The sequence below is a fragment of the Pongo pygmaeus genome, chromosome 19 (genome assembly GCF_028885625.2).
Source record: "Pongo pygmaeus isolate AG05252 chromosome 19, NHGRI_mPonPyg2-v2.0_pri, whole genome shotgun sequence".
Lineage (NCBI taxonomy): Eukaryota > Metazoa > Chordata > Mammalia > Primates > Hominidae > Pongo > Pongo pygmaeus.
In genome coordinates, this window is record NC_072392.2 from 90,259,117 (window position 1) to 90,278,652 (window position 19,536).

A 19,536-nucleotide genomic window follows, 5' to 3' on the forward strand; every position below is an offset into this window, starting at 1 on the left:
ACTCAGGAGGCAAAATGCTTTACTTTGAATCCTGGATCCTCTTATTCTTAGTTGTATAATCTTGAGCAGCTGTGCCTTGGTTTTCTCCTCTGTGAAATGGGTAAGTTAATGAACGTGCTTACCTACCTTGCAGTGTTATTGTGATGACTAAATGAGTTAATTCACGTCAAGCACTTAAAACTGTACCTGCACAGAGAAAGCATTCAATGCTTGTAAGGTATCATTCTTATTACCATTATGATTATCACATGAAAGAAAGTATGCGTGACTGTCATTCCTTGCCTTCTAGACTGTAAGTCACTTTTTAGTAGGAAACTTGTTTTAGACATCTTTTAAAATATATATTTAGATACTAAGACTCTGAACTTATTAAAGGCAAATTCTGGAATTAACTAAACTTGAGGTCCCATGGGCCCAGCAGCATGCCTGTGGGGCTCACACCCAACTGGATCTTGGTGTTAAAGGTATAATGTTTTATGCTTCTGCTTTTAGATGGAGATATACTCTCTCTCTCTCTCTCTATATATATATATATATGTATATATATATATATATCTCCATATCTCCAGAGAGAGAGATATACTCTCTCTCTATATATATATATATATCTCCATCTAAAAGCAGAAGCATAAAACATTATACCTTTAACATCAAGATCCAGTTAGGTGTGAGCCCCACAGGCACGCTGCTGGGCCCATGGGACCTCAAGTTTAGTTAATTCCAGAATTTGCCTTTAATAAGTTCAGAGTCTTAGTATCTAAATATATATTTTAAAAGATGTCTAAAACAAGTTTCCTACTAAAAAGTGTATATATTATATATACATATATATGTATATGTATATATATACATATATATGTATATAGTATATATACATATATACGTATATATTATATACATACATATATATGTATGTGTGTGTGTGTATATATATATATATAGAGAGAGAGAGAGAGATAGTATTAAACAACTACTGAGTGAATAGAAGCTGAAAGTAATTTCCCACTTAGGAAGAAGACATTTTGACTATGAGACTAAGCCCCTAAGTGAACTGTGATTCCCACACAGAGTTACTGTAGAAAGGATTTCCACATCAAATAGAAGGCTGAACCAGAGGACCTTTAATAACTTTTATCAGTTGAGACTGTGAGATTCAATGACTCCATGACACTTGCAGATTCAGCTTCAGATTTCAGCCACTTTACGGGAAAAAGAGACACATCGAAATCTTGATCCTGGGACTTGCAACCCCACAGTGGCACTTCTCCAAGAAATGGATGGTTTTCACCTGTGGGAAATAAAATAAGTATGAAGGTTTTTAACAATGGGAAAAAAGAGAAGGATCATCTAGCAGTGATTATAACCTAGACGGCCTAAGACTTATCTCTAAAAGGACCCAAAGCAATGAACTTTCTCCTCGTGTATAAAAAAGGCCTTTATGCCCTATATTCTCATCATTGAAAGAGGTAGACAACAGGAGGGGGGCAAAATATGGCCTTCCAGATGTGTCAGGGTTGTGATAAGTCATGTTTAAACTTTACCCAAAGTGAAATAAAGTGTCAACAGAAACTCCTGTCCAAACTCTCTGATCAGGTCAGGCAAACAACCAATCGAAAAAAAATCAATCAAATGTGAAAGGTGGCCCAAAGGGGTGGGAATGCTTAACTCCGGGATTCCCATAGAAGCCAGGTCTATTTAGCAACATGTTTCTTGCCAGCTGCTGCTTCTTCTTGTGGTCCTGAAACAGCCAGAAAGCACACCAGAGGGTGTCCTTTCATGAGCTGGCTTGACCCTGAGCAGGCTGAGAAGTTGGTGGCATTTGCCAATGCCATGAAGAAGGAAGGATTCTGGGATGGATGAGCTCAAAACTGATTGTCTGATCAGCCCCAGGGTCAGTGCTTTGAGAAGAGAGATGGCCTACACTCCTAAGAGGAATGGGAAATTTAGCCTTGATCTGGAATTCTATAAATGCTCAAAGAAATTAGTTAGTTCTTGAAGGTGAAAGAGGAGAGCAAAAATGTCTAAGTACACCTGGCAGAGTGATAGCAATATGCTTCCACATGGCCTGTCCAGTTGGAAACAGACTGCATTTCCCCAGGGGTAAGGAGTCAGCAGGAATCAGACAGAAGCTTGAAGCCCAGCCAGACAGACTGGTGTTTAGGACAGGATTACAACTGCAAGAAGGAGGTAAAGTATATATAAATCAGAAACGGGAGAAAGGATCCAATCTTATGAACGGAATAAATATGGCACAATTCAATGGGTTTTGTGGACAAGAAGGTGTTTGGATCTTACCTTCCACAATAAATCAAATTCTAGACCCCTAGTGCAGATGGAACTCTTAAAGCATCACCATTCTATCTGGGTACGCCCAGGAACCAAATGGGCTGATGATTTCAGCTAGATAAGACTGGAAGACAGCAAGGACTTGGAAATGTACTCACAGACCCTCCTACCTGTGATAACTGACTTCAGAGCACACCTTCATTCCCACCTTTCGATATTTTAACATGGGACTGAGACTGGGACAGAGGTTAATGAGGCATCTCAAGCCAATCAAGAACTAGATCCACATAACTGCATTTGATGGGGAATAAAAATTACTACAAATAAAAAAAAAAGTGTATATACGTTAACCAAGTAGCTATAATTCTAGGGTCTTATTTTTAAGGAAAAAAAAAATGCATTAAAGGTAGAAAAGGAGAAACGTAGGTGGAGGGAGAGGAAGAAAGCTGGAGAGGAAGGCATTTTGAACATCTATCACCATTATATTGGGAACTTCACATGAACCATCTCATTTACCTCTCACAAAATCTATGAGACTGAGACAATGCTGCTTATTGTGGCATTGTTAATCATAGTGAAAAATTGAAAACAGCCTTCTTGTATACTGCTAAGAGTGAGTAAGCACTATACTGCACCCTCACAATGTTTTACCACAGAGCCTTTAAAACTGTTTAAAAAGAATTCTGTCCTGATAGGCAATGTTCATAGCACAATGGTAGTAGAAGTATATAAAATTGATTATGAAATACGATTACCAAAATAATTATATATTTTACTTGTTTATATGTGTGTATGTATGCAGTATAGCTGTATCTTAATGTATCCACATGTTTATTAAAAAATTAGTGTTATAAATGGGTGGTGGGATCATGAATTATATTTATTTTCTTCCTTACTCTTTTCTATGCTTTCCAAAATTTTACAATGAGCATAACTACTTTTATAATAAGACAATGAAAATCTTTAATATAAATATCTTATTTACCATATGCTGTTAATGCTAATATCCGAACATACAGCACTTTGCTAAAACACCATCATCAAAGGAATTGACAGGGCTATATTTGTCAAACAATGACAAACTACAGTCAATTGGAAAACACCTAAAATATGTCAATAAATGCTCTGCTGCTATCGGCCTTGCAATATACTTTATCTAGTCTCATAAAAAAACAACATCACGAGGTGTATGACCCAAATATATATTCAATGTGTTTCTAGTTTGAAAATAATATGCCCTGATAATGTTCTCCATTGCTATTGAGACTACTTTGCAACTAGAAACATTTGCTTAGAAAATGATTAAAATCATATATGTGTTGTTATTCCCACTTTTAAAAATCTAAATAGTAAGTTGTAGTTTGTAGCATGTTTTATTAATCAATACCAATCCTAAGATAATAAGCCTAAGATAAAGAGTGTCATAAACATTTTAATAAGAACATATGGTGCGGGAAATTGACAGAGCGAGGCCTTTGAAGGGCGGTTTTCTTTCTCTAAAGTAAGGTCATAAAAGGCCTTGTGAGATGAAAATAGATTGGGTAGGACCCGGTGGTCCATCACTGAGTGTGGCAGGCAGCGGGTGGCTTCCTTCCTTCTGCTTAACTCTATAGCCCACCTGTGCCCTCATCAATGGCCTGGGACTCTAAGTCAGAGAGGGCTGAAAAGTGCTAATGAGACAAACTGGAAGGCAAATCATATTTAATGCCAAGAGACGTAACTGATTTGGAGTTTAGCAGCTATAAAATCATGACTATTCCAAGATTGTCCAGATAGGAGACTTTTCATTATATTCAAGAGTTTAGATTTAGGCAAGTAGGGTTACGTTATCTAGAGGACTCCATCTTGTTAAATACTCAAGTGTGTTTCCAAGGAAGAGTATACAATATCTTGCTTGGAATATTACCATGGATAAGGTAGATATTAAGAGTAAATGATTGCCTACACACAACCATTTGAAAAGCAGTAAAAGAGACCTGCAACCAAAAGTGTTTTCTTCCTTAAAGTATTATGATACCTAGGGTTTCACCACTGGAAAATTGAGCTAGGCATTTTTTTTTTCAAGAACCCCACTTAAAAAGGCTAATAGAGTTGCTAGTGGTAACACAAGGCAATGAGTTGCTGACATTTGGCCACAAAACAACAAATTAGTGTGTGCTCCTCCATAGATGCAGATATCTGAAATAGCCAGAACACTGCTCAGAGAAAAGGGGAGAGTCTCCAGAAGAAAAAAGACACCAAAAAATCTGCAAATGATGGAAGGAGAAGTAGTCCATGGGAAGCAATGTTGAAAACTGCATAATCCTCAGTCTCACCTTGGGTGGCTCCTGCGTTTGGTTCTCCAAGGCAGCAGGAGGGATGAAATAGTCATGAACATTCCCTTCAGATCCAGAGTTTCTGCATCCAGTTATTACATCCATTGCAAGTCTCTTAGTGACCTCCTTTCCATTTCTCACACAGAAATGTGTGAGATGACACATTGTGAATGGACACAGGACCCACCAGAAGGGGAGGCAGACATCTTTTGAAACCAATCTTGATAAAGGAGGTGCTTCCTTTTTACCCCATAGTCAGCCAATTTGTTGCCTATAAGCTAAAAACCAAACCCAAATACTGAATTTGAAACAGCACAATGACCACCACCATCTGAGCTCTCTGGAACCTACAGGTGCTAAACAGGGTTTCTCAACCACAGCACTACTGACTTTTGGAACCAGTTAATCCCTTGTTGTGGGGCAAAGGGCTGACAGCTTTCCTGCACAGCGTAGGGATTTTAGTGGCATCCCTGGCCTCTACTCACTGGTTTTCCCCTAGATGAGAACCACTGCACTAAATGAACAGAAATCTTTATTCTCAAGAAATGCAGGCTACATAAGTGCAGTCCCATCTCATTCAATGCTTTGTGCCAAAGTTCCCCACTGGACTTGCAGCATGATTATAAACTCAGGGGTAACAGCAATGGATGCCTCTTCCAGGTCTATGCAAAAGCTTAAACAATAAAAAGACAATTCCCATTACTAGGAGAGACCCTCCCAAGAAGACCATCGGCCGATAAGTCCAAAAGCCGTTGGGTTCTCCGCATGTGTGGTCCTAATTAGGAGATCTGGGTAGCATTTGTAAACAAGGCATCTACATCTTTGTCTAACTGACTACAGTATGGGTAGTTATCATCTCCATAGGGCACATCTCAGTTGACTCATAGCAGAATCACCATAAACATCTCTATGATTCCCCACGGTATATTGTCACTCTGATCCCTGGCTGGGTTTGAGAACATATAAAAGATAGTATAAAGACTCTCTATCCCATCCTGGTACCATCTTGCAGTGGCTCATCTGGAGTTAGAACCTACCTATCTCTTGTCTTCAGAGTCGACGAGGTACCTTGGAATCAAAGACCATAAAAGTCAACGCTGGAAAGAACATAAAAAACCACCCAATCAGCCCCTCATTTCACAGCGAAATTGGAAAGGGTTATCAGCTAAAAATGGACTGATCTAGTTCATAGCACTAAGGAAAAAATAGCCTCAAAGCAAACAGAAACCTCAAACCAATGACAGTCAATCCTGCTTGGGTGGCTCTAGCTCTTTGCACGAAAGCAGTAAAGCCCTCAAACATTTTTTTTCTTTCAATATTTTTAACTTGAAAAACTAAACATGCTCTATAGATCATTTTTGAAACTCCAAATGTTTAGAAAGGCAAGCTTTTTTTTTTTTCTTCACTCTGAGAGCACTAGACAGACTGGTAGAAAAGGGGGAGGCAAAGGTGGATTATTTTTTTAAGCCATTCAGTTATCCCCACTTCCTCTGATCCTTTCCCCTCCCCACACCATCCCCTGCTGTCATTTATCAAGACTGCTCCAATCCTGTGGAATTCCACTCATTCTTCATCAGGGCTTTGACCTCCTCCAATCAAACAAGCAAGGTACATTCTGGGAGAGCACTAATTCCAGGGTATCGGGGGTGCAGAGGAGGAAACAATCGATGCTCCAGGACTTTCCCACGCTTAGTGGAATCAATTTTATCGGTGTTTGGACACTGGGTGTCAAGGCTGGTCAAATGGAAGCCAAAGGTTCTGTGGGGGAGGGACTGACAGAGGCTGCTGCTGAGGCTTCAGTCATGGGACAGCTTCCTGGAAGGGGCTCGTTCCCTCAAGTCCAACTCATTCGGAGGGACATGAGGATCACACTCCGCCAGCGCAGATGCTGAGGGACCCTCCCTCTAAGATGTGAAAAAGACCCCAAGCAAAGTTCCCAATGTGCCCTCTCTGAACCTTAGAAAACCACAAGGAAATATGGATTGGTTCCAGAAAAAGGCAGATGCGACAGGCACTGGGCCCTGCCTTCATGATTGCATCAAAACTGTTCACGCAGCTGCCTTCTCTCAATTATCCAAGAGCTGTTAGTCTTCATGAGTCTTGTCCAAATCTTTTGCCTTTTCTCTTCCTTTGGCTGTTTCCTGGGATCGTGATGATTACTGCTCTCATCCAAGGTGAGCAGAAGGTGAAATTCAAACCGGTCACGCTGCTGCCTGATAGAATGTTTGGAAAGAGAAGGCAGGTGAAGCTGCTGCCTCAGTGGAGACCCTGACCTTCTACTTGCTGTCCCTCCCACTTTCTCAAGGGCACCAGTCTATGCTACACCTCTGAGCTGTGTTCACGTTGCTTCATCATTCCATGGCCCTTTGTCCCCCAACCCTTGCCATCTACTGAATATCCCTCCTGATAGCAGGACTCAGTTCATGCTCCTGGGTGAAGCTGTCCCTAATGTGCCCTAGTAAATTGCCTCTCCTTCAACTCTGTTCCCATTCTGCCAGAAATAAAGTGACTATAATTTTTTGTTAATGTTTGAGCTCCTCTGAAGGCAGATTCATCTTTACCTGATTCATCTTCACGTTCCCTGGTCCCAGCACAATGGGTAGTATATACTAGACGTTCTATAATTATTTGATGAGCACATTAATCTGTAGATTTTTATAATCAAGATTCTTTCTACTCCTTATAATTCCAGAAACTGGGGCCTTAAGTGGGTGCAAATGTTTGTCTAAACCAATATATTGACTGCTCTACAAGAAAATGCTGGTGTGGTCCTTCAGATATTCTGCCAGGTGCCTCCCCAGCTAATCCCTGACCGTAGCCTCAGCCCAACTGCTCTGAAGCTTCTAGTACCTGCATGGCTGGACAAGGGACACTGGGATCACCACCCACAACCCTGCATGCTGCAATCTTCTTCCCACACCAACCCCACTCCCTCTGCCCCAAGCAAGAGGACTATGCAAACGAGAGAAGGCCTAGGATCTCAAGTCCCAGTGACTCACCTGCCAGCTCTAGGCATACATATATGACCTGTAGACTTCATATTAAATCATCCTCTTCCTGATACCAAACATCCTTATGGATGACTGGTACATCCTCTGGTAATCCAAAAATGTCCTACATACCTGTGTGATGTAGTAAGCTACTGTCTCCCAGCTCCCAAACCTCCAATACCCTGCTCTGGGACGCTAAAAGAGTCTCTGCAAATCATGTTTTTCCTTTGTTAGTTGCTTCTAATACATAGATTCTGGCAATAGGGGACACTAGAGGGAGATTGGAATCAGGAGAAGGCAGAATGCATTTCCCCACTTTTTTTTACTTGCTGCTCCCGCCAGTGCTACCTAGCAGCAATACTTCATCCTTACAACAGCAGTTGGATACAGCCCCCATCTCCTAGAGTCAGCCTCAAAGTGCTTTCTCAGAGGTGCAAGCTCTAGGAAGTCAGTATTGCTCCTTCCTTAGATATTTGAATTCCAGCTCTATAAGATCCCTCCTTCAATCTCCTGGGATGCCATCAGCAGCCATATAGGGCCTCCCCCTCAGAGGCTGGCCTTCAACTCCTCAAGGCCCTTCCTCTGATCCTTTAGGTTGCGATAGACCTAATCTTTTCTCTTATTCCCCAGCCCTGGTAGGGGTAGCTTCTTCCTGCAGTTACTATCTCTATGTTATCTCATTGTTCCCATTTCATTACTTCAGCCTTCCAAAAAGGCTGAAATATATATAACCAACTTCCTAAATTAAATCCCCTCTGTTGAAACACCTAATGTGCTTTCTGTATTCCTGCATGCACCTTAACTAACACAATATCCCAAAATTCTTTCCGGTTGTTACCTAAGGGAGAAATCTGAAAATCAACTCAACATAATGCTTAGGAAACAACAGGTGCTGGAGAGGATGTGGAGAAATAGGAACACTTTTACACTGTTGGTGGGACTGTAAACTAGTTCAACCGTCGTGGAAGACAGTGTGGCGATTCCTCAAGGATTTACAACTAGAAATACCATTTGACCCAGCCATCCCATTACTGGGTATATACCCATAGGATTATAAATCATGCTGCTATAAAGACACATGCACACGTATGTTTATTGCAGCACTATTCACAATAGCAAAGACTTCAAACCAAATGTCCATCAATGATAGACTGGATTAAGAAAATGTGGCACATATACACCATGGAATACTATGCAGCCATAAAAAGGATGAGTTCATGTCCTTTGTAGGGACATGGATGAAGCTGGAAACCATCATTCTCAGCAAACTATTGCAAGGATAAAAAACCAAACACCACATGTTATCGCTCATAGGTAGGAATTGAACAATGAGAACACTTGGACACAGGAAGGGGAACATCACACCCTGGGGCCTGTCGTGGGGTGGGGGGAGGGGGGAGGGATAGCATTAGGAGATATACCTAATGTAAATGACGAGTTAATGGGTGCAGCACACCAACATGGCACATTTATACATATGTAACAAACCTGCACGTTGTGCACATGTACCCTAGAACTTAAAGTATAATTTAAAAATAATAATAAAAAAACAAAAAACAAAATGGCAGCAGAGTTTAATTCACGTATTTCACTATGGTTTTGATACTAGTGAATACTAGTATCAAGTATACGTTGAACAAATATCAAAGTATACTTGTCCAAAGTTATTTGGACAAGCCTACAACGTCCTTGAGTTTTCTAGTCTTGAAACCACAGTGGGAGCAGATAATCTCCGCTTCTTGCTCTGTCTTAAAAATGCAGCAAAAAGACAGTCCACGTAAAAGAGCTTTAAGGTCTATGTTAGAAAAGCACCATCAGCAATACGTAACTACTTTGACTAACAACAGGCTGCAAAGACACTCCCTAGTTTTGATCTCAATAGGCTCTGCAAAACAGTTCTTTCACCGATGCCAACCACACAGGAAATATTTCAGAGCTGCTGCTTTGTGGAAGGTTCACACCTTGATGGGAAGAGGTTTAAATCTCCCATTTCCTGTATTGATAAGAGCATGATCACCTATTTTCAAAATAAGGTTCATTCTCAAATGTTGCAATGCCAGGCAGGCCATCCTCTCTGCTGGGAGAAGTACTTGTTGGAGGGTGTCAGTTTTGAGAAAAGGATGAGAAGCAGAGGGAAGGGAAACAGTGGAGTAAGGACAGGAAGAATTTTTTTTTCATGTTTGGAGCTATGCCAAGGTGTTATATTTCCATTAAGAATGGCTAGATCTGGAAGAAACTTGATGGATTAGTGGAAAGTGGAGGTGGGGAGAGAAGGCGGCACCATCAATTGCTGAAATTGGCCCCAGACAGGTTTCCTCATTGTTCTGCCAATTGGTTTTGCAATAAATTGGAGGAAATTTGGTGAGATATTCAACCAGGGCATGGACAGTGTACTAGGACCAAAATAAACAACGGTGAATAACTTGGCAGTTTTTCATTGGATATTTCAGAAGTGAGTTATGAGACACCAAGTTGTGAGTTATTTCTTACAAGTTTACATAGTGAGAATTAAAATAAGGCGACAGATGACAAGTTTTGCTCTTAAAATTTGGGAGACAAATACCAAATAGGAAATCTGGTTACAAAACATACAATGACCTGGAGAAGAAAAACAGAATAAGGTCAAATATTTGAGATGACATAGCACATAGTCAACATATTGAACTCAAAGGATTTACCCCAGAAACTCCACATACAGAAACTACCCAGAATATCTAGTAACTTAGGATATTTTTTTTTCTGGAAAAAGATATTCCTCATATGCAGCCATTGCTGTATTTTCTGGAATGAGTATCTATCAATTAACAGAGATTTTTAATAATTTGTTTACTGTGAACTCTTTTGGAAATTTGGTGAAGTCTATGGACTTCTTTTTAGAATTACATGTGTAAATGCATAACTTGAAACACATCGAATTATAAAATAAATTATATGGCAATGCAGTTGCAATCTAAAAATATTTAGAAAATAAAATTGTGAAACATAACACATATGCTTCCTTATTAAGTAGACCTGAAGGTGGGTCTACTAACTACCATAATTTTGAAGCAGTGAAGACTATAGATGATATCTTGAGATTTTTACAACACTGCAGTGTGATATAAAAATACCTATGATTTTTGTCAGTGATAAAGCCTTAGTTATGACCAATACTATCGTGTCTTGTCACATACACTTGTGATGGAAAGAAATACTACATTTCAAATAGAGGTTAGAAAAAATAAAGATGTAATTTTTTCCTATCCTGACTTAAGGATTCCAAGAATTCTTTTCATAGATCCTGTTTGTAGGGATCTATGCACACTGAGCTAAGGATTCATGGACAACTCTTAGACCTAAATATTCACATGATTTTTAAATAACCTTTTTTTTCTATTTCCCCAAAAGATTTACTCTATTCATTCCAAACAAATGGTTTCCTTCTAACATAAATCGGGTAAGACCACACCCTTATTAAAGACTTGGAATGAACCCAAATGCCCACAATGATAGACTGGATAAAGAAAATGTGATACATATACACCATGGAATACTATGCAGCCATAAAAAGGAATGAGATGCTGTCCTATACCGAGACGTGGATGACACTGGAAGCCAGTATCCTCAGTAAACTGACACAGGAACAGAAAATCAAACACTGCATGTTCTCATTCATAAGTGGGAGCTGAACAATGAGAATACACGGACACAGGGAGTGGAACAACATACACCAGGGGCCTGCCAGGGGGTGCGGGGGGAGGGAGAGCATCAGGACTAATAGCTAATGCATGCAGGGCTTAATACCTAGGTGATGGGTTGATAGGTGCAGCAACCCACCATGCCACACATTTACCTATGTAACGAACCTGCACATTCTACACAGGTATCGTAAAGCCTAAAATAAAACAAAATGTAAAAATTAAATAAATAAAAAATAAAATAAAATATTTAAAAAAACACTTTTATGTTTTACGGTTTCAGATCTCAGGGGTAATATAAAGATATCTCACTGGTAAATATGGGAAGAATAAAATAAAATAAGGGGGAAAAAAATTCTTGCGGGCACTCGTTCTACGTTGTGTTCTAGGTTTTTCACATCGTATTTATATAGCTCAGAGCCACAACAGGAAGCAGATGGCACATTCAAAAAGGGATGATTTAAGAAAGGTTGATTTACAGAGGTGCGGTATAGGGAAATCACAAAAGACAATGCAGTAACCTGGGGCTTGCCATTTTTAGACTCAAAAGGACAAACAGAGGCAGCAATTACTTGATCCAATTAGTGAAAGGACAAGTTGAGTTGGCCAGCTTTAGAGAGTCAATGATCTTCACTCGGGGGAAACAGCCAACCCAAAATGGCTTCTCACGTAGGAAGCCACTGGAGAAAATACCCTAATCTTACTTTCCTTCCCTTTTCCTGCCTCTTGCCAGGGTTCTCCACTGAGTGAACTCAACCAGGAGCCAAAGGACATGGAAACCCATTGATGTCCCTCCCAGGACAAGGTGGATGAACAGAAATTGATCTGAAATGACAAATGGAAGAAATACAATGCAATGTTGATGAAATTTCATCCTCTGCCCCTCTTTCCTCCACCTCTCTCACCCCTTGTTCGTAGATACTTTTCACCATGGACATCCCAAAGCTTCCCAAATATACCACTTCTTTCAGTTGTCTACACATTAACACAGTCTACACTAGTATACCATTTGCCTCTTCCTCTAGTTGAGCTCCTAGTTCTGTCCTTACTTCACGTTCAGGATCAAGCTCAAATGTCACCTCCTCTTGGAAGCCTTCTTCAATATTCCACAGTGATTTTCATCCATGCTTGCCTCTGTGTTTCCCCAGCACATGCATCACTGCAACATTCCCCAAAGCATTTGCCTAAGAACATGAGTCCTGAAAGGTGTTATTAGGTGGAACATGAAATATCAGGATACCTTCCAGTATTTTGGAAGGTGATACCTTTCTACATTGCAGCAATTACCAAATTCCTGTAGTCTCTAAATGAAAAGCCCCCAGAATGAAGGGGCAGATTTGTCTGAAGAATTATTCAGATAGCAGTGCAAGGGAGAAGCAAAAATAGGAAGAGACTGTGCCTTTGTTGGGTACAAGGTATATCAATTATATAGCACTGCATAAATACACAGAGAACAAGATTCTTCCTCTAAATCACAATCCTGGTCCTCATAGAATAGACCGTAAGGAATATGCTTATTTAAAATAAGAAAATATCAATTGCATGTAACTTCAACGAGAGCAGGAAGGTCAGGCCAATCAGTTTATAAGGAGTGAAAAAGTCTAAGAGACCAGATGGCACAGAGACAGGAAGCCAGAGAGATGAAGACAAAAGTTCGTTGGTAATATCAGCAATTCTATAGCTATATTTTCGTTGTCTAAAACTTATTTTTTATAAACACAGCCATTTCACATTGTGCACATATTATTTCTTCCTTCTGATAAAAATCTGTTTAAAAAACAGTCCTACTTTTGAAAAATGTTAGGCTATCTTACAGAACAAAATAAAAAGTCTCTTAAACTTCAATGTTTATTGCTAAGTGAAAGAAAACAATCTGAAATGCTCTATGCTATATGAGTTCAACTATATGACATTCTGAAAAGAAAGCAAACATTGGAGACAGTAAATAGGTGAGTGGTTGCCAGAAGTTGGGGGAAGGGAGGCATGGATAGGTGAAGCAGCGGGATTTTTAGGGCAGTGAAAGCACTCTGTATGGTATTATAATAGTGGATGCATGTCATTAGACATTGGTCCAAACCCATAGAATATACAACACCCAGAGTGAACCCTAATGGAAACTATGGGCTCTGGGTGATAATGATGTGTCAGTGTAGGCCCATTGGTTGTGAGGAATGTACCACTCTGTGGGGCGTGTTAATAGTGGAGGAGGCTGTGCATGTGTGTGGGGGCAGGGGGCTACAACAGTTACAAAAAGTATAATCACTCTCTTTACTTTTTGCTCAATTTTGCTGTGAACCTAAAACTGCTCTAAAAAATACAGTCCAGTTGTTTTTCTTTAAAAAGAGAACAATTAAAAAGAAAAACAAAGTCTCCTCTTCCCACATTCTCCAATTTCCATAAGGAAAGGAGAACAGCACCCTCATGGGCTAAGCACAACTGCAGCCATGTCCCTGAGAGTGAGGTGGGATGTAATCCATAGAAAATTGGAGGACCTTGACTCTGCCATGTCCTCCCCACTAGATCTGCGTCTACCAGAAACTTTTTATGTCTTGTTCCTAGTCAGTAGGGGGTTTGTTCACGTAGCTCCTAACCCTATGTTTTTCTCACTTTACAGAAATGTCCCACCCCAAAGCAGCAATGGTACCTGAACCACCTCAGTCCCTGGTGGACACTATTTTTCATACACACCTTGAGGAATGCCCTGGAGGAATCGCTTGGCAATCATCAGATGAGAAATGCTCATGGTAAATTGTGGATTTCTTCTTTAGCTCCTTTGGGGGATGTTACGGATATCATGCCTCCATGGCCAGACTGTTAGGAAAGTTTAAAATCAGAGGTGATTACCAGGGAGTGGGTACCTGGAGCAACCTGGAAGCAGGGCGCTGAGACCTGTCACACACAGTCAGGAACTCCATCAGCAGCTGATGTTGGCAAGGCCCTGAGACCTTTCCAAAATACCAAAAGCAAATTCATCTCTTCCAAATGAGCTTCCCTAAACTTGGTTATTAGAGCCTGACCAGTTCAGACGGCTGGGTTCATGGAAATGAAAACCATTTTTCTTGTGACCAACTCAGAGTTTCCAGTCTAACAGCCACAGCAAGTAGCTTGATCTCTTTTCTACTCAAGTTCACAAAAAGGCAACAGGTCCTCAGAGGGTTGAGCATGTCTGCATTTTCATAAGAGGAAATAAAACAGAGGTAATATGCAGTAATGAAAATCCTTTGGGGGCACTGGGAACTCAGATCACTTAATTTCTATGTGCAGGTCCTGACTTCTCTGCACCTTGACTTTTCTATCTGTAAAACACACCTAGCAAACTTGACTTCTAAGCGTGTGACGTGATATAGCTAAAGAAGTCCCAACAAAGCTGGGAATTGTTCATCCCTTGAGATTATCCACTCATGTTGCTCCCTGTGTCTCTTACTCTCCTCTACACATCTATGCATTGCCAACTTAGCATACTTGCAAACAGCTATAAAAACTGAATCTGGATCTCTCGGATCCTTCCACAAATTTTTAGATATAGAAATACTGAACGAATGCCTGGAAACTAATTTATCAACCTCAAGAATGGATTGAAGAGTGTGTGTGTGTGTGTGTGTTTGTACATGCATATGTGCATGTCTTCCAAATCACTTTATTTTTTGACAATGGCTACAAGAGTTACAAAAAGTATAATCAATTCTTTTTTGGTTAATTACATTATGCCTTACTAAGGACAAAAAACAAATATGAAGACTAAATCTTACCCATATTGTTTTTTTCTCAATTAATGTCACCAAGTGTATCAATGGATTGTTTTTGGCTGCAAGAAACAAAACACCCAGTTAAAAGGGGTTTACACAGTAAGGACACACCAATAAGTGAGGAAGTAGGTGGCTTCAGGAAGGGTTCATTCAGCAGCTCAATAATTGGTCTCTCTCAGAGTCTCCTGGCTTTCCCTGATGGTTGCAATTTGTCTGTCGCAGCATTAGGCATTACTTCTTACATGGCAAGTCAAGGCAAAAAGGAAAGGCCAATTTTGATGAACTGTTTTATGCAATATTTCCCAAGAGTGCCCAGCAAATTCCTGCTGTCTTTCTTGTACACCAAGTTTAGGATGCCCACCTCTAAGCCAATTGCTGGCCAAGAGATGTTCAAGAGCGTTATGATTGGCTCAGATCAATCAAGTTCCCTCCCTTAGGATCCTCCTGGTACACCTGCCTTGACACATTGCTGTTTAAACCTCGACCCAATCAAGGTTCTGCTAGGAAGGGAGTAGCAAGAATGGACACACTGGGTAGATAATCAATAGTTGCCTAGTTACAATACTTTCTTCATTGCTTAAATATGTCTGTTTAAACACAAACTGTATAAACATTCTTAACTGAATAACAGATTACATAGTTATCTGCAATTGGAACAGAAATCTACTGTCTATATGACAGAGGTCTGGAAGTCCTTTTTATAAATTAAATTCAAAGCAAATTTTCTAGTTTCCAACTTTTAAAAAACTTTATCTAGGCTATTAAAATCCTAACATTCTTATAAAGTTAATCTTTCCTCCAAGGTTCTCTCTTTTTTAGTGGTTGTAAGACTGAACTGCCAATCAAAGATCTAAATATGTATCAATAAGTGTTAATAACTAAAGCTGATCATCTTTCATCACTTCTGTTTTTATCAGACAAAATAAAACAAATAAATCAAACATTGCTGAGATTGGAATGATTATAACTAAACTCAGCTCACAATGAAGTGGTGTGTATGCACATATGTATCTTTGTGTGTGTGTGTGTGTGTGTGTGTGTGTGTGTGTGTGTGGTATTAGTCATCAACTACCCATGCTGACCTGTTAGCAACAGGGCTTGTTGATATGATTATTTGAATAAAGCTATACATTTCAAGTCCACTTAGGAAACCAATCAGCAATAGCTCTGAATTTAGTAATAGCTTAGATATTTTCACAAGGACCAGGCCAAATGTGTAGTCAGCCATGTTTAGCTTTATGCTGACATTGGAACCAATGTCCGAAAAGGGGAAAGCAAAGATATTCAGAGAAAACAACTCCAGAGTCAAAGGAGGTTTCATGCCAGCAGAAAACACACTTGTAAAGAGAATGAATGTCTGTTTTTCTGCTCTTTTATCCCCTTATAGAACTCTCCCAATCAGCATCATCCGCTCTCCAGCCCCCAACGTTTTCGTCCCAGGGAGCTAGGGCTTCTTTCCTAAATAGGCAACTAGCATTGCAACCTTCCTCCTCGCACCCCCACCAAAGCTTACCTATCCTGTGTCCCGTTCCAAGATGACCCTGCTTGAAGTGATGGAAATGAATCCTAAAGATGAAATTAAATGTCACTGTACTCATGGGCAATAACGGTTTGGGAATGAGACTTGCAATGGAGCAGTTGCTTACAGGTCATGCCCAAAAGGAGTAATTCCTCCTGCAGATCACAGGTATCTCAGAGAGGGAGGGAGGTAGACAGCTCTATTTGGGACAGGAGAGGTGTCTCCCAGATCAGACCAAGGTGGTGGCCTTCAGTTCCATTTAGGTTTCTGGACAGCTCTGACGACAAGGACAGAGGTTTGGTCACGTGGAGGTCTTGAGCCCAAGTCTCTCCACTTTCAACGTGCACAAGTCACAGACACAGCCCTCAGAACCTCCACAGCAAAAGGCTGAGTCCAACTCAGACTCCACAAATTCCCTCTTCCCTCGCAGGCCAAACAAGAACTAATTTTAAACCACCACAACCCAGCTTGGGGAAAAGGCCCAGGAAAGCTCTGCAACGGAACAGACAAAACTGTGCACTCCACCCAAGTTGTTTACTTCTCCACGGAGCCTTTCAGGGACTAAACACTGGTCTGGGGTTTGGGATGTCGTCCATTCTACCCTGACATTCCCTTTTCAGGTTAGGATGAGGAAATCCATCCCCACATTGGTCCCCACCTAGCCGGAAGCTCCTGCCTTTGTCCTCTTTTTGGTTTTCATTAAGAATTCAAGTCTGGATTCCTATAACACAAGAGCTGAAGAAAGAGTCCTGCTAAAATTTGTCTATACCATATACACACTTAAGCTAGAAGCTTCTGTATCAGTCAGGGTTCTCCGGAGAAAGAGAACCAATAACAGAGTTTATATATATATATATATATATATATATATTTCATATCATTAAGAAAAAACAATAATTTATAATTTGTTGTATAACATAATATGGAATATAATACATAATATAACACAATATGGAATACAATATATAATATAACATAATATGGAATACAATATATAATATAACATAATATGGAATACAATATATAATATAACATAATATGGAATATATACATTATATTCCATATTGTTATATAGCAAATTATAAATTATTATAAATGCATGTATTTATTATGATATATATTAGATATCAAATTATAAATTATTATAATTTAAGTATTTATACATAAATTTACATGTATTTATAATTTATAATTTGGCACATAACATAATATAGAATATATCATGTAATATAAATTTTATTAGAAATAGCATATAATTATTATATTATATAAAGGTAACATAACTGTGTGATAGTTTATATAAAATAATACAATAACATAATATAAAATACAAGTATTTATTAGCTTATTTACTTTCAGGAATTAGCTCATGCAGTTCTTAGGGCTAGAAAGTCTAAAATCCATAGGGCAGGCTGGCAGGCTGGAAATTCCTGTGTGAGCTGAGGCTTCAGTCTTAAGGCAGAATTTCTCCTCCAAGTTTTTGGTCCCAAGGCCTTCAACTGATTGGATGAGGACCACCCACATTATCCAAGGTAATCCCCTTTACTTAAAGTCAACAGGTTGTAAATGTTAACATCCACAAAATACCTCCCTAGCAACACTTAGATTATTGTTTGATTAAATGACTGAATACTGCAGCCTGTCCAAATTGACACATAAACTTAACCATCACAGCTTCCAACAGCTTTGCTGGTATCTGAATCTCTATGAAATCCTTGTATGATAGAAGCTTTGGGGTTGTTCAAACCTCTTAGCTATGTAAAGCCACAGACTTGGTGGACCTAGGATACACGGTGTAACTCCACCCCAGGTCAGGCAGTGCCACCCCAGAAACAGAGGTCTCAGTACCCAATAAAGTAACAATAAAACTCTCAGGTTGAATGCTTATTATGTGTTAAGCAATTTGCTAAACACGGTAGCAGCAGCATTTGACAGGAGCTATCTCACTGAAATCAATCCCTCACATTCTTCCTTTAGAGATGAGGAAAATCTAAGGCTCAGAAAGGTTCTGTCACTTGTCTAAGGTCACACGGTGTTTTCAGTGGGGGATTAAGATTTGAACCTGACTATTCTAACTGCTGAGGCCTGCACCATGTCCTGGAGAAAAATGTCATCTCCAGGTCTAAAAGTGGATAGATAATGAATTTCTTCTTTCCCCCCTTCCACCTTCCTTCTCTGTCTTCTTTCCCTCCTTTCTTCCCACCTATGTCCCTGCAACTGCTATAAATGTCTACGCTGGGCACGGCCCTGAGTTCGCAAGTTAGCAGCTGGAGAAAAGGGGTGGCAATAGGGCGGGGAGGACACAGTTGAGATGCCGAGTGTTTTCAACTAGCAACTAATCAGGGTAAAGCAGGAAGAGAAGTTTTGAGTTGCAAAACGTGTTTTTGCCAAAACTAAAAATTTGGCTCTGAAATGTTAAAATGTTACCTCCGGCCAGAGATGCCCTAGAAACATCCACCTTTACTCACACTCGCACTTACCCTGATGACATTTTGATGCAAACTTTCTCTGACTCCCAAACTAGAAGAGACCAAAGGATGCTACCAAAATCAGTCCCTGTCTTCAAGCAAAAGTGCTCACTGCATTTCAGATCTTCTTGGAGGAAGAGTCCAGCCTCACCTAAGACACTCACCTGCACAATGAATGACACGTGACATTGTCATGGCAGCTTTTGTCCTGACCTAGCCTTAGGTAGGACTGACAAATCCAGTGTGCTCACTATTGGGTCATTCAACATTTGGAATTGGTGACCTGACAACACTGCCCTACAGAAAGGCTAAAGGAAACAGAGGCTGCAGCCACAGCCCAGGAAGGGTGGTCTTTCGCACACATGGGGCAGCCTCTGCCACGACTTTTTCTTCCAAGGAAATCAACACAAACGAAAACTGGCTGATGCTCTGGTCCAGCAGAGGCTGAAGGAGAAAACCGCAAAATGGAGACTGCCCAATTCTAATTTAATTCAGAAGAACAAACAGGGCATCACTCAGCAGACTTCAAATTCCC

General features: G+C 40.1%; 1 long non-coding RNA gene across 1 annotated transcript; it reads right to left on the reverse strand.

Moving 5' to 3' along the window:
• Positions 1 to 1,098: 1,098 nt before the first annotated feature.
• LOC129017376 (uncharacterized) lies at positions 1,099 to 19,247 on the reverse strand. The gene is made up of 6 exons (XR_008495061.2): positions 19,014 to 19,247; positions 15,018 to 15,073; positions 13,957 to 14,079; positions 11,973 to 12,093; positions 4,602 to 6,810; positions 1,099 to 1,288 (listed from the first exon to the last, which is right to left on the reverse strand). It is a non-coding gene; the product is annotated as an uncharacterized LOC129017376 (long non-coding RNA).
• Positions 19,248 to 19,536: the final 289 nt, after the last annotated feature.